Raw genomic sequence first — 13,313 nt, forward strand, 5'->3', positions numbered from 1 at the left:
TTAAGTTACTTCCCATTACAATTATATTAATGGAAATTAGTGTAAATATGATCTCGTGAATGATATCGTGTTTGGTACCATTTTCATTACAAAAATTCCACGAATATATTGGTAAAAAACTCATAAAAAAATAATTAATAAAATAAAAGTTTGATTTTTGATTTAAAGGCCTGAGCTCATGCTGTGACTCTTCGCGTCTCCTTCTTTCCCATACGCTGTCCTTCTCTGCGTCTGAATCTTTCTTCGCTCATTACGGAAGCAAATATCATCGAAATTCTATCATATTTGGTATCACTTTCATTAGAAAAATTCCACGAATATGTTGATGGAAGTCCCATAAAAAGTAATGAGAAATAAAGAAGTTTTGTTATTGTATTAGTAGTGATCTCCTGGCCTCACACCGATATACCCGACCCGTATTATGTTTACACTCGCCGGCGACCGAGGCCTCTCGAGTTTCTTGGCCCCTCACGGAATATACCCCGTAGTAATGGGGATAATTCTGCGACATTTATCGTCCATGCCTCGGCGACATATAACGAGAATATTAGTGGAATATTAGAATGTTAGTAGAATATACGGAAAATTAGTGGAAATATGATCCGAATAATATCGTATTTGGTATCATTTTAATCAGAAAAATTGGACAAATATATTGGGGAAAATCCCATACAAAAATAATGAAAAATAAAGAAATTTTGTAATTGGATTAGTAATGGTCTCACACCGATTTACTCGACCTGTATTATGTTTACACTCGTCGGCGACCGAGGCCTCTCGAGTTTCGGAGCCCCTTTCGGGATATACGCCGCAGTAGTGGGGATAGTCCTGGGACAATTATAAACTAGATATTTGAGACATATATCAAGTAAAGACTGTAGTTCGTTGGAGCCGGTTAAAATTAACTGATGAATTTTGACGAATTTTAGTTAGGTCTGGGTTAGGTGTGGTATGAGGGCGGGTTTCCTCAATTAAAAAGGGCAGAATTCGCATTAGTGAGTGTTAGTGCGATAAAAAAATTTTTCGGGTCGCCAAAAATCCTTTTGGGAAACATGTTTTTAATGCAAAATGAACCTACTTACCTAATTTCAGCTCAATCGGATTTGACCGATTTTCAGAACTTCAGCCCTTCTATCAAATTACAAATATTGAATTATATCAGTACTGTCAGTGTTATCGAAAAAAGATGTTATGAGAAATATTATAGATTATGGCTAATATTATTTCTGATTGCATTCCCTCGACTGATAAGCTATCACTTGCTCGTTGCATTATATCATTTGTTCAGACAGTAAGCTTTAAAACTATTAAAAATTACGATGGAGAAAAGGATCGTTTTATTTTCTAATGTTGTACCTAATAATAATACAAACGTCTACAAGTTGTGAATATATAAAAATCTACAGTCTACTTATTATAAATAGATAGAGGTATTGGCCACATGGAATTTTCGGACAAACGACTATCGCTAATATCTAAAAAATTTCTCAGGACTGATTTAACAAGTAAACTAGATTAGGTGGGTGTTGCTTGATACAGCAATTGAGATGTTACTGTTATTCTATGTATCGTGATATCTTTTGTCAACTTTCGGACTCAACACCAGCCTCGGGGCTACGCTTACTAGCTCATAATATCGGTAAATTTTTAAATACAAGGAAATTAGAACGACAAGATTGCAAGAACTCGTAACGAGACAGCGGAGCTTTATGCAAAATAAAAATTTTCTACCAGAATTTCAACAAACTGGAGCGAAATAGAAATTTATTTTGTTTTTCAATACGTTTAATAAGGTTGAAAATAATATAACAGTATCTTTAAATCCTTCTAACGTTTTTACTCATTTTTGTCATAATTGTATAAAATCCGCTGTCCATTCATAACACAATCTCCCCATACGATAAAAGGACAGAAAAGAATTCAAGCTAATTGCCTTCGTAATTCCTAATTACTGTCTACGATAAGATGGTACAAAACACTTCTCGAATGGTTTAGTGTGCTGATAGTAATATCTTTCAATTATAATTAGTTTCAGTTATCCGTATTGCACATTTAACAGATTACTAGCAATCGTATACTATTGACAGCTTTTATTGTTTTCAGAAAGTTATATCACTTGGATGTTCTACATGCAATTTTTCTAAAATAATTTTTTTAGAAAAATCATTTGTTAAAGTGCTTAAGGGCCCGGTATTCGTAGATTCGCGACAAGGTAGAGTGACTACATCACCGTCCAAAAATGGTTTTTCCTGCTTCAAATTTTCGTCCTTAAATAAGAATATTTTATCGCTGGTAAAGGGCTCGTTCGAGAGAGGAAGGTTCAATCTAGTGCGCGCTGGGCAGGAACTGCCGAGATTATGCAGATATTTGGTAATATAAGCGTTAGAAGTAGGCCAAAAATTGACGATGTGCATGCCGTGGAATCCAAGCATTTTTATGTCATTGAATGAGTTTTCTGGATGAAATCGAGAGCAGCGCGCACTAGAAAATATCTCCAGCTACAAATTGAGCTATATTTTGTCTTGATTCTCTGCGAAATAAAGCCGAAAACTTGATGCATGTTTCTGGTGAAAGTAAACATATAAATAATGAAAAATAAAGAAATGTTGTTATTGGATTAGAAGTAGTCTCACACGGATATACACTTCGGGGCAAAAAGATAGCACATCACATATTTTTTCTCGTTTGATACCATAAACTGAAGAAAATTAATATTTTAATATGTCAACATTTTTGGACACGTCCATATGTATAATGTACTGAGTATCATCCACAACATACATCATCAGAATTCTAGGAACGAAAACGTAAATATTGTGGTCCACAAATGGGACAAAATGATATCACACTTAACGAAAAACTTGAAATATAAAACAATTAATTAATAAAAATCAAACTTCAATATTTTGTAGAACCTCCCTTACATCTAACGACTTCAATCATTCTGTTTGGTAATGATTTATACATTTTTTAAATACTTTTTTGGCTAACATTCTCTCACTCGTCCAGAATACATTGTTTTAGATCCCATTTGGCGACGGCTTAAAAATTGCTGTTCCTTTCTCAAATCGTGATAGTAATAACCCAGGCCATCTGGCCCATCCACATTAAATCTTTTTTCGTCAGTAAATATGATTCTTCGCCACTTTGTTCCCACATTTATAAGCTTTCCCGCAAATTGTAAGCGGAGCGCTTACGCTCCTTCTTGAACTAAGGTTTCCTTTCCTTCGCATTAAATGCTTGCATTTTTGTAAAACCCGACGTACATTTTTTACGTTAGTGTATATACCAACACTTTCTGTGATTTGTATCGCAGTCATGTTCGAATTTGATGCTGTTCTTAACCAGTTAGCTGTTGCGACCTCTTTGAAAAGTGTGTACCTAAGTTGCGTCGCAAAAATTAACCGCTGTTTGAATTATAGCTGTTTTGACGAGTATACTCGTCATGACACAAAATATTGCCATTTCTTCATGACAAGTATACTCGTCAAACACAGTTAACTGGTTAATATTGCACGTTTTTCGCGAGCAGTTAAACTTTGTGGACGCACAGAACTCTTCTTTTTTTCCGTAATTTTCAGGATTTTTTAATAAGTTTATAATTACTTTTCGACTTCTATTTACAACTTTTGATATTTTTGTAAATGAATATTGTTCTACCTTTAACTTCAATATTGTATGTATTTCACATTCATTTAATCTTTTTCCACGACCCATTTCTAACTCTGTACTATGTTCTTTGTATGAAATAAGCACAAATAAACGACGTACATACTTTATCAATTAAATTGTACATATTGACATGTCCAAAAATGTTGACATATTAAAATATTAATTTTCTTGAGTTTATGGTATCAAACGAGAAAAAAATACGTGATTTTTAAAATACGTATCTTTTTGTCCCGGAGTGTATCTGATCCTTATTATGTTTACACTTCTAAGCGATCAAGGCCTTCGAGCTTAGTTGTACTTTTCTACGTTCGACAGTGGAGCAAAAAATAGTATTTTCTAGCCGACAATTGTCTCTGGCCAGATCCGTGTTTTGAACAATTATTGAGTAGACACTGTATATGTTATGTATATACACATAATATGACAAACAATTTTGTATCGTTGCCTAACTATAGCACCATGTCAATTAGAAGTGAAGTATAAATAATTGTAATAATTCGTAAGTCCACATTTTTTTGTTATAAATTGAAAAATTCTATCTGACAAGCTATCGATGAGCTTGCGAAACATTTCTTTGCGGATTTCGTTACTGGCCCTAATTACCTAAAGTGCCGATTTTCGGCATAACCATTTCTTACAATAATTTCCCAGACATTTTCCTTGGTGTTTGTATGGCATTAATTTCATTTCTTTGAAGCTCATTCATCGTTCTTCGTCTCGTGTGTATGGCCGCGTTATCTTGTTGGGACGTCCAACGAACTGAATAATATTCTCAAAGAAACGGTAATAATTTTTTTTTTTTGTAAAATTTCGATGTATTTGAAAAAAGTTGGAATAAACTGGTGTTACGTCCTAGGAAGGACACGTGAAGAATTTTAAAGGGAGATAGGACGCAGTTTCGGACCTACCTGCATACACCGGCCACGGTTCGGGAAATTGAGGATTATTTAAATGAACTTTTCCTTAATTTAAAAAAAAGTAAAAATTATTGATTTATTTTAAAAGTAAAATTTATAAAATTTACATTAATGGATACAAAAATAAAAAATATATATTTATATCTTTATACAGTATTATTTAACAGATCTCGAGACACTACAGGTCCGGGTGGAGCTTCAGAAAATTGAATTTCTGTCAATATTCCTAAGATGGCCCGTGCTGGCAAATTACGGGCCTGAAGGTATAGGTGCCGATTTCGACGAATGCATCTTCGGCTCCTTGCTAATCGCTCAGGATCTACTGATGATTGTTAACTGGGCATCTATTGGGGAATTCGAGATTTCATAACGTCGAAAGTAATTATGTTTTGAAAACTTTGGAAAAACGGAATTTAATTTACTGTAGAGTAACCAATGATGGGTTTAGATTGAAAGGAGGTGTCTTAATCAGTGGTTTTGAATTAACTATTACAAAATTGATTTTACAGGTTTCACTCAATATATGTGAGCACATGTGCAAGAATACATATTACAAATAATAATATGAATAATAAAAAGTATTACCGTTAAACAGGTCTTGTAGCCACTTCACAAACTACTAATTACTATACTTCGATCTTTATGTCGCGAATGATTTATTCCATAAGACTACTAATGAGGAGCTGGCCCCCCTTTTATAGGCGATTTTTGTGACTTCCACGCCTTTCTTGTTGGTTCACCGGATGTGAACCGAACTTCACCTGCGTGTCTTAGATAATTCAAAGTATTATCCTTATCTGTCCATTGTTATTCACTCTGATTTGGTGCGTAATCAAAGTCTTCAATTGCATCGGGCGAGTGACCCAAAGCGAGATTTAGTTGCATCGAACGGGTGTTCCAAAGCGAGATTCAGTTGCATCGAACGGGTGATCCATAGAGATTTAGTTGCATCAAACGGGTGATCCATAGCGGTGGTTTCTTGAGTTATAATGTCGTCGGAACCATATCTTGTGGATAATTTTGCTGGCCTCGTGTTACATTTTCAACGATTAAGAAATAATATCGCAGGTATTCTTTTATTATTTCATTTACAATATTTTAATTCGAATGAATGTTGGTTTCTCGAATTAGAAATTTACAAAGATAGGAATCCTACGGATTGATAATACCATGTGATTACTGCGAAATGTATTTTTACATTTTCTTAAGTTAATAAAAAAAATGGTGATGAGGGCACTATTTTTTATTCTTCCTTATGATGCAAATGGGTTTCAAATAGAATTGATCGAGAAGTTTCATAAATTTGTTGATCTCTGGTTTTAAACGTATGCGCGTATAAAGTCGAGCGCCTTGATCGAGTATGTCGTCGAATGTTAGAGTTGAACTCGACTGATCATCTGGGCCACGTATGCGTCACGCAATAGCTAGCCTCTCTGGCGAGTCGATAATTTTTATGAGCCGTAATACAATTGGATACGATCATGTGCGTAGCAGATAGGGGCGGTTTGTGTATCAAGTGCTCTTCGTTCACTATTCACGTCCCACCCGGCGTTCAGTAACCGCTTTTTGAAGTCAATGACACTCGTCACTGTTCATTCATGGAATTTATATCAACTAACGGCCGACATAATTTCGCGTATATGAATCAAAATTTATCGAGCATGAATCATGGAACTTTTTTCAATAGATTCTGTCTAAAACGTATATTGAGAAAATCAGAAAGAAAACAAGATTTTCATGTTGTAAGGTCTAATGAGAACGGACAATAAAAAGATTTCATTTGAATGGTACTTACAAAATATGAAAGCAAAAATTTTCCTATCAGGGGAGCAGATATCTTATTAGTTTTTTTTTTTTTTGTTTATTTATTGAAGAAACCTCATACGAGACTTATTACAACATTAAGAATACACAAAACAGGAGTGAACAAAGCAAAAACAATAACAACTACAAACAAACGGAAACAGAGATTGGGACCATGATGCTTATTTTAATAGATTATTTCTATACCTTTTCTTCTCGCTTAAAATCATCGAATTTTTCATAGCAATTCCTTTATCTGATTAATTATTCATTGACAGTCAAACCACCGGACATAACACTGAAGTTAACAGATTTTAACCTGTAAAGGTTACTTTGAATTCTAAACTTACGCATTTCCTGTCCCGATGCATACAGTAAATTATCGTTGTATGCCGCTACCGCCGTTCTTTTCACTGACACTCATACGAATCGGTGGTTCTTGCCGAGCGTTCCACTTGAAATACACAGGGCACGCTGGAAACCTAAGAGTCATCCCGCGTGAAAGTCATAAGAAGCCTATGGCATATCAAAATGACTGGCATTCAAACGGAGAGAATATCAGTCTCCGATATAATGTTGCACGGAGAAGCGGACAGCGAAACTGGAGAACCGTCATCGCCGAGGAGTGGGCCACACATTGTCGGCTATATCGGTGTGAGATCAGAAGACCACTACTAATCCAATTACAAAACTTCTTTATTTTTCGTTATTTTTTTATGAAACTTTTACCAACATATTCGTGGCATTTTTCTGATTAAAATGAAACCAAATATGGTATAGTTCCGATGATATTTACTTGTGTAACAAGCGATAAAAGTTTCGAACACAGAGAAGGACAGCGTATGGGAAAGAAAGAGCAGCGAAGAGTCGCGACCCCCGGCACAGATCAAAGCCAGCGTAAGCGCAGACCTTTAAATGAAAAATTTAACTTCTTTATTATTAATTATTTTTTTATGAGGACTTCCGTTTCCGGTTGCGAGAGTGGTTGAGGTGTAGGAATTGAGTGGAGAGGTTTTTGTGAGAGAGAGTGAAGGGTGAAAGGTGGGAGAGGTGAGAAAGTGTTGGAGAAGGGGGTGAGAGGAGCAGGTGTAGGTGGGGAAAAAGGGAGAAGGGCAAAAGGTGGAGTAGGGAGTGCGAGAAAGGTTGAAGTGAGTGTGGGATAGGAGGTTAGGTTGGTGGGATTTTCGTGAGGCGAACGAGGGAGTAGAGAGAAGGCGTCGTAGGTGGCACAACCTGGTGGCGATAGAGTCAGGTGGGAAAGCGGGAAATTTGAAAGGTAGTAAAGTGAGAAGATGAGGAAGAAATGAGTAACAGAAGAGGGAATAGAAGGAGGGAAGGTAGAGAGAGGTAAGGTGGGAAGGCCGGCGAATGCGGAAAAGCTAGGGAGGGAAAAGGGATGGAGGGGGACGAAGAGGGTGAAGGGGAAAGGGGAGTTTTTAAAAGGAGTGTGAAGACGAAGAAATCGCCGAAGGAGGAGCGGAAAGAGTCGGAAGGGTTAAGTAAAGGTTGGGAGAATGTGATTAGGGAGTTGATGACGGAGTTGAGGGAAATAAAAGAGGGGATGAGGGAAGTGAAGGACGAAATGGAGGGAGAGAGGGAGGAGAGATGTGGGAAGAGGGAAAGGTTGGAGAAGAGAATGGAAAGACTAGAAAGAAAGGTGGAGAAGGCAGAGATGGAAGGGTGGGAAAAGGGGGGAGAAGGTGTAGAAGGTAGGATGGGAAAGGAAGAATTAGAAGAGAATAGAAGGAGAATAAGGAGGATACAGGTCAAACAGGATAGGAAGGAGAGGGAGGAGAGGAGAAACAATGTGACAATAAGAGGGATACAAACGGAGGGTAAGGGCATTGAAAATGAGGTGAAGAGGGTGTGATGGGTCTGAAGGACGAGGGAATTAAGGAGATAAAAAAGATAGGCGGAGCAGGAAAGGACGGTAGGGGGTTGGTACTAGTGAAGATGGTGGGCAGGGAACAGAAAAGGAAAGTGATGGGGGAGAGGAGCAAGTTAAGAGGGAGAAAGGAAAGGTTAGATCAGGTTAGAAAGGAGAGGAAGGTGGAAAATTGAAAGAGAAGCGGAGAAGGAGAGGATTAAAGGAAGGAATATGCCGGTGGGATATATGAAAATGTGGGTGAATGGAAAGATGAAACAATGGGACGAAATAGAGGAAAGTTGGTTAGCTGAGCAGGGAAACGGGCAAGGGAGGCAAAGGGGTGAGAGGGGGAGCGGGAGGAAAGAAAAGAAAGAAGAGGGATAGGGAGGTTAAGGTGGCTTTTTGGAATGTGGCGGGATTGAGGAACAAGGATGAGGATTTCTGGAAAGGGTTGGAGGAGTGGGATGTGATAATGCTGATGAAGACGTGGATAGAGGAGAGAGTACGGGAACAGGTAAGGAGCAGGTTGCCAAGAGGGTATGTTTGGGAAGCACAGTGGGCAAGGAGAGAGGAATAGATGGGGAGGGCAAGGGGAGTATGTGAATAGGAATAAGGAAGGAGATTGAGAGGGAGAGGGGAGATGTGGGAGGAAGGGATGGAGTGATGGTAATAAAGATGAGAATAGAGGGGGGATGGTGGCAGGTGGGAAGTTTTGGAGGGGAGAAGTGTTTGAAGTGCTTGCGAATCGAGTTTTTGCGTTTAGGATAAGGTAGGATAGGAGCGGAGCGAAGATGGAAGGAGGAGGCGAAATATAATGAAAATTGTAACCCTGAGGAGATCAAAATAAACTACACGACACAAACTAATTATCAATTATTTTTTTATGATACTTTCACCAATATATTTGTGGCATTATTCGGATGAAAATGATACCAAACGCGATATAATTCGGATCACATTTACACTAATTTTCCGTTAATGTAATTGTAATGAGAAGTAACTTTCATCGTTCATTACACACGTAAATATCATCGGAATTATATCATATTTGGTTTCATTTTAATCAGAAAAATGCCACGAATATGTTGGTAAAAGTTTCATAAAAAAATAACAAAAAATAAAGAAGTTTTATAATTGGATTAGTAGTGGTCTTCTGGTCCTACACCAATATAGCTGACAATGTTGTGGCCGCGACGGCTCTCGAGATTCGGCCACTCACCGCGGTGGTGTGAGGTGTACCTCTGACTTGGAAACGTGAGATTGGCACTGACGTACAACGATAATTTACTGTATTTGCTCGAGCGTATTCAAGTCTCGCAATTTTTTCCCGAGGTAAAAGTTTCAATGCAAACTTTAATTTCTGTGTCACGATATTGGGGTTTTTTCAGAACCTGACAGACAGTCCACTTTGAAACATTGAGATCGAGTTCTTTTTTTATTTGATTACAGCTTTTTAATGTGTTACTGGCTGTCTTTGCAAGTTGTTCGAATGACATTCCGCGTATACAAAGTAAGTATTGTAAATTCTGAGATCAGCAATATGTATTTTGAGGTGGTTCAATAGTCCTATGACAAATTTGTTTGTGTAAATGTCATTCACTTACTCCCTGGGGTACTTCTGGTCATTCATTAGAAATTGATGTTCATTCATCGGACATTGGTACCATTTTTCGTTTAACCTTATGTCAGATTTTTAATACAATTTATCACAATCAAATATTATTAGAATTATATTCTGAAATATATGATCTTGGTCATTACACACACGTCTTCTTATAGAAACAATTCTCAGAAAATGAAATAACGATTTGCGAATACGTTGTCAAAAACGCTTGAAGACGTTGAACTTTAAACACGCATAACTTTTGAACTAGTGAATTCCTAACGTCAAAACTTGGATTTTTGGCATTCCATCGTAAAAATCTACGGAATTATATTTAAAAAAAGACCAATATTTGTGGTCCCGTAAGTCAAAGTTTAGCCCAATAAATCGTACCGTATGTGGACCACTTTATATATCGAATAGTTCAAGTGTGCAACTCATTCTGGCACCAGAGAATTCATACATCAGAGGTTCCGATAGTCGAGATTCTACTGTATTAGAATGAAAGGTAGTAAGGCATATAGGAAGGGGGGGGGGGGTGGCAAAGCGACGGTCTCTGAATATTTTAATGAAACCTTTATTAAGATTTTATCGTACCAAAGTCAAATAGTGACTTTGGCAATACAAACAGGTAAACGTTGCCCCGAGAGTCCTCGATGCAGATGCATAACCGACTCAATACAATAATCTCAACGGAACGGAACGCGATCACAGAACATCGGTATACACGGTATCTCACAAATAATCATCACCGTCGAGGAAACAATATTGACACAGAGTAATACGTATACAAAACGAATCATCGCGACATTCCCAGCGATCGGTGTAGAACCGTAAATATAAAATTGGCCACTTAGTATCACTAATAAATGGATAAACAAGCAATTTCGCCGGATGGATCTGCACACATTGAGTGACCTAGCACGGGCGGTTTCTACTACTTTAAATCACAATGGCGACGACAAGTTTATTTGTTTACTTTGTTCAGTTTCTTTTCGTTAATTAATTATGTCCTTAAGATTGATCGTTACGTACATCAGAAGGCGAGTCCGCAACGCGCGCGCGCGCGTGCACGGGCCCTGAAATCCGTATACATGTGACGTGCATTCGAGAGGCGAATTTCGTGATGCTGAGCATAACTTGTGCCGAACGTGTCCCCGACAACGACATTTCTCAGCAGTCTGAGCTGTCGCACTCAAACCACATTTTTCCTTGAATTCTTTTTAGTCAATTTCTATTATCCTGCAAAACCTCTAGCATCTCGAGTGTAACATTTTAATGAAATAGTCTACCGATTTGTCAAATTTGTAACTTGTATTTTGTAGACAGTATTAAAAATGTGTTCGAATAATTTTAAACAAAAAGAAGCAGCTTTCTTGCGAGAACAATCGTGGCTGTGGTTGTGAACCAAAATAATCACTATATCTTATGTTTTAACACAATGGTCACATTTTGTAATTCTTATTTTTTATTCTTCAGTAAAGAATCATTGAAGATTCGAACTTAGGCGATATGGCGGTAATGTGATTCTTTTAGAAGTCTATCGGCTAGGGGCGTGCGAGTACCCGAAATTTCGGGTACCTGGGCCACGGGTCGGGTCGGAATCCCGGAAGTTTGCAAAGTTCGGGTTCCCGCGATTTCGGGTACCCGAAGTGACAGTCGGGTCGGATCGAGTCGGGGTCCTGAGAGTTTGCCATGTTCAGGTACCCGAAAGTGCAGTTGGTGGAAGTCTGAATCCGGAAAGTTTGTATTCGCATAAGCATGATGCTGTTTCATAACTTTTCAGTCGAACTTTGTATTTTAACTGGTAGGTTCAGAATGATTAGTGTAATCAGCTATGAAACTCCACAAGGAAAATTTTGTTTAAATATATTGTGTGAAATTGTAGTGTTTTCTTTTGAATTTGTGTGCAAGAATCCCGAGTCAACACCACTCGACCCGACTACCATTTTAGGTACCCGAACTTTAGAAACTTTCGGGATCCCGGCGCGATCGCGAGCAAATTTCCCGACCCAACCCGAACCCGAAATTTTGGGTACCCATACACCCCTATTATCGGCCAACTGGATTTTGAAACATCGCGTCACCCACAGCGGAAAATAAGGATTCGAGAAAGATGCGTTAAGAATATCATTTGCTTTTAAAGACACACGCTTTAAGAAAATACAATTCAAAAATCGAGTCTTCAAATGTTCCTGACCACAACATATGACAACATATTTCAATGTATATTTCCACGAGTATCTTTATTCTAAAGCTATACCCACACTGATGCAACACAGGCGTATCTTGAGAAACGTATCTTGCTTCAGTGTGGATATAGTATGTAAAAAAGTGTAATCAGCTGTCAGGACTCGGTCGTTTCGAACACGTTCGACCCGTCGGATATAATCACGAAGAGGAGCATCCGACAATCCCAATTCAATGTCATTAATCTAAAGTACAGTCGACGATTTTTGGGACGGTGTTAAGGATGGGCGTCGCGGCGCTCCTACGCGTTATTCGCAAAATTGCAGAAATCGCCGGATGCACGGAAAAAAGAGTTTTTTTGTCCCCAGCGGCGGCGAGCGTCTCGTTTGCATATATCGTTTTAAAATTCTTTATATCATCGTGATACTCGCCCGATCAAAGTATACAGAACCCGATGAAGAGTTTTCTTGTATATCCGTTCAGGCCGTTGAACCGTAAAAAAATATTTAAATGCATGAGTATTATCTATTTTCCAATCCCACGTTTTCCTGACCCACGGTACCATCGGGAAAAATTGGAAAATACACGTTTAACACTTTCGTATACTGTCGCCAACGAGATCGCCCCGGGGCCTTCCAAGCAAGTAAATGCACCGTGCACGCGCATCGGTTGCATCGCGGCTGCATCTATCAAGAGGAACGATCCATGGAATCTATATATATATATATATATATATATATATATATATATATATATATATATATATAAATATATATTATAGGTACAACCGGAACACAGAGAGACAATTCTTAAACAATGCAATTAATCCTTAACTGACACCACTTTGCTTATATCCGTGTTTCATAGTGAGATGCTAGAAAGATCTTTTCTGAAAGCAGACGATTTTGAATTTTCGAGTAACCTAATTGTTTTCATAGATTACAGTGTTTACTCTATATATGTCCTAAATTTCTAGCCGATAAAAGTCCAAGAACTATTCCCACTGCCACGGGGTATAGCCCGTGAGGGGCCTGAAGCTCGAGAGTCCTCGGTCGCCGAGGAGTGTAAGGTGACGTGGATCAAAGAATAGTATCTCCTGGCCGATATATGTCCGTAGCTATATCCGTGTTTTGGACATAAATCGAGTAAACACTGCATACTGTTTCCTTGAGTCATTACCAGACTGCGGACTTTATGCATTACTAAGAAAAATTCATGCATGTATTATGAAACTATGATGACATTACAAGAATTTAAGAAT

Source organism: Halictus rubicundus, chromosome 7 (genome assembly GCF_050948215.1).
Source record: "Halictus rubicundus isolate RS-2024b chromosome 7, iyHalRubi1_principal, whole genome shotgun sequence".
Lineage (NCBI taxonomy): Eukaryota > Metazoa > Arthropoda > Insecta > Hymenoptera > Halictidae > Halictus > Halictus rubicundus.